The sequence below is a fragment of the Ipomoea triloba genome, chromosome 12, assembly GCF_003576645.1.
Source record: "Ipomoea triloba cultivar NCNSP0323 chromosome 12, ASM357664v1".
Lineage (NCBI taxonomy): Eukaryota > Viridiplantae > Streptophyta > Magnoliopsida > Solanales > Convolvulaceae > Ipomoea > Ipomoea triloba.
The window spans coordinates 19450410-19453750 of record NC_044927.1 but is presented as its reverse complement, the minus strand read 5'-3'; the positions used below and the strand labels follow the sequence as shown (position 1 = coordinate 19453750).

The 3341-nt window shown below is 33.8% G+C and overlaps 1 long non-coding RNA gene across 1 annotated transcript; it reads left to right on the top strand.

Annotated features, from left to right (window-relative positions):
* The first annotated feature begins 487 nt into the window (after positions 1-487).
* On the top strand, positions 488-2407 carry LOC115998574. Its single transcript, XR_004093912.1, has 2 exons — positions 488-1036; positions 1507-2407. It is a non-coding gene; the product is annotated as an uncharacterized LOC115998574 (long non-coding RNA).
* Positions 2408-3341: the final 934 nt, after the last annotated feature.

The following is a 3341-nucleotide window of genomic DNA, read 5'->3' as shown; positions in this document are numbered from 1 at the left end:
GCATCGGACCATTGAGTACTTAAGGGACTAGTGTACTCACATTTTTGAAATATCTGTAGACTATTTATGTACATTTAGAGATTTCTCTCATCGCAGGATATAGACAAGTGAATCATAAGAATTATAGTGTAATGATGATGAATTTTAATCTCAATTTCATTAAATTTATTAAGCGATTTGCGAATCAACCGGTAAGAGTCTTTTAGAATTGCATCGTTAGGGAGGCACATGGGATGTAATGTGGGAGGGTACATTGAGAAAGAGATTTTTGTATTGGTTAGGTTTGGGTAGCGGAAAGGAAGGGAGTAGGGGTGGGGGGTGGGGGGTGGTCGTGGTCATACGTTGAAGGGCAATTAACCAGTTTGTGGTTGTAGGGTCGTGGCATGGTGTTTGTTGCTCTGCTTTTATGACTTTCTTTGTCCTTTTCTCTACGCCCTCTTTCTTTCTCCATCCTTGTATTTATTCTCATCTCTATCCCCTCTTCTTTCCATTCATTCCCATTTCTCCATTCTCATCAACCACAAATCCCTTCTCGATCTCTCCCTCACTCTTCATTCTCTTTTTCCGATCCCTTTGTATTCACACTCTCATATATCATAGATATGATGATGGAGAAGATGAAAGGAAAGCCTGCTCCGATTGAGGGGAATGTTGTCTGGCTCGAGGACACTAACTAGATCCATTCTTTCTGAGGATTTTTTTCAATTCCCTCACATAAATCATCATGGATCTAACGTTGGTGTCGTCGGACCAGGCTTCATTCCCCCCAATTATGGCTTCCTTTCCTACCACATCTGCTAAAAATCTAGCCATGGCTACCAGATCCATCTCGACAATCTTTTTTTTTTTATATATATGTTATCAGATCAAGAATAGTCAAATTTGATTTTGTTTCGTTTATGGTACGTGTTTTTTTTTTATACGGAGTACGTAATTATTTGTTTGGTTTTTGTGGGCAGATGGACAAGAGCAGATTGGTGTAATGATGAAGATCTTTGACTTTTATACTTTACCCGTCACTGAAATACAGGAAAGGGTAAGAGTTTCATCATTACTCTCGTGGAGTAGTTGTATATATAGATATTTTTTATTTTGTTAAAACAAAGATTCTATATATCATGTTTCTTGCTTTTCTGTCAGTCCCATTGTTTCTCTCTTCCCGTCCTAAAACATCATAATGTTATGATTTTTTGTCATGATGGCTTTAAGAATCTGTTGCGTCTTTTTCCACTACATCGTCTTCACTCCATCTGTTCACTTTACATCCTTGTAATTACTCCATTTCTTGCTAGGGTTTCGCTTTCTCTGATCTGCAATATATATATTTATGCATCCTTGTATGTCATGATAATGTCCCCAGGATTCTTTGCTTCTGCAACACATTTATACTGTACAATATTCAAATGATTTTGTTGTCTTAGATCTAGCCTAGCTTTCTTGCTTTACAGAAAGATCATTTTTAATTTTGTCTTCTTACCCACCAAAGATCTGCAATTTTTCTTTCAGAAAATTGATGGAAGATTGTTTTAGCAGCAAAAACATAAACATTGTTTACTGCTGTATTGGCTATGATGAAGGGGCTTTTTTTGGGTGTACCCAGGGTTTTTTCACTGTGTCGAACAAAGTAATTGATCCCTTCACTGAAGTATAGGCACCTCTAATGATTGGGATAATAGGCCTGAAGATTTGAAGCTGTTCCATACCCAAAGTCAAGAACCGAATCCTTGACGTATATATAGTTAAGGATAAAGGGGCTTTCTTTATTTTTGTTTGGTTAGATTTGTGTGTAGAGGGGAATGAATGGCATCATTTCATTTCAAACTTTTGTAAAGCAAGCCTGTGATTTTGCATTAATACTTGTTTGAAAGGCCTAAAACAATGCCAAGAGTTGTGTCTTAGAAGCAACATAAATCCATGGACTCTGCACTGATAATGGTCACACTTAAACCCTTTTCTCTAATGTCCCAGAAGGGTCCTTTGCAACACTTGTTAAACTTTTCCGGCAAACGATAGAATGCTGAGATTCAAACATAAATTTTTTCTCTTCTTAAACCAATTCAAAGTTCATTGGCTGCATTGCAGTAGGGAGACAGGAAAGGTTATGATTTGTAAATGATGTGAGAAGGCCAATGACGACGTTTGATGGTACTTGCGTGTTGGTAAAAAACTTGAAACTTTCATGGATTTATGCATGAGCGAATAAGATTTCACTTGGGAAATTGTAACTGTACTGTTCTGTAGACTACTGCTGAACCCTACTAAATTACTACCATGTGTTTTTTTACTTAGGTATTTGATTGGATGGTTTTAGTTTAACATTTGACCTTGATTAATTTAGTATGTTTCAAAAAGTGTACAAGTTGTATCCTGGCATTGTTAATTAGAAGTAACCTACTTTTTGCTTCAATATAACGCTACCGTACGGTACAAGGTTTCACCGTTGGGTTTAATTTTTGTAATCCAATAATATACGTCCAGACAAGATAAAGTTCAACCATTGTTACAAGTGTGGTATACTCAAAAAAATTATAGTAATTTTTTTTCTGGAGACCAGTCTTAAAAGACTAATTCAGATTCAATGAATTGAGCATAAACCTTGACTCTTAATTAGAGAAAAGCTATATAGCTTTAGTTCTTTGGGCCCCATGCTCCGGCTCAATAGAACATTTGGAGGATATAAATTATGATATTTAAACTGTTGTCGATGAGACGTAGGTTATTGTTCTCAAATTTTTTCTCTTATGATCAATTGAATTGTCCATGCAGACTGGAGTAGTTTGAAAGCAGTAGTACAATTTTATTGAATATAAGATATAACTTTTTCAATATTCATTTTCATATAAGGTCTTTTAGGGAATCGAGCTCATTAATTTTTTCTGTCTTTTTTAGTCATTCAAGTTCAAATAATACAGTGGATATTGTCTCTCCGTTAATAATGGTCAACTTTCAAAATGGAGATATTTTGTCAACAAAATTTTTACCGTTTTGCTAATAGTCGTTCGGCGTCTAAATTGTGGTCCATGTTACATGCATCAAGGTAACTTTTTGCTTTTCTTAATCATATTTTTTATTATGTAACATAAGGTTACATAATTAACTTAAGATAAAGTTGATTATTTCATAATTATTCAATCAATATATCAAGTAATTGAAATAACATTACATCTCTGAATAAAATATTTGATAAAAAAATCTAATAATACATTTTCATAATTAAATTCATAGAAATAAAATTTTATATAATTTTTTTCTCTCCTAATTCTCTCCCTCACTCTATATATATATATATATATATATATATATATATATATATATATATATATATATATATATATATATAT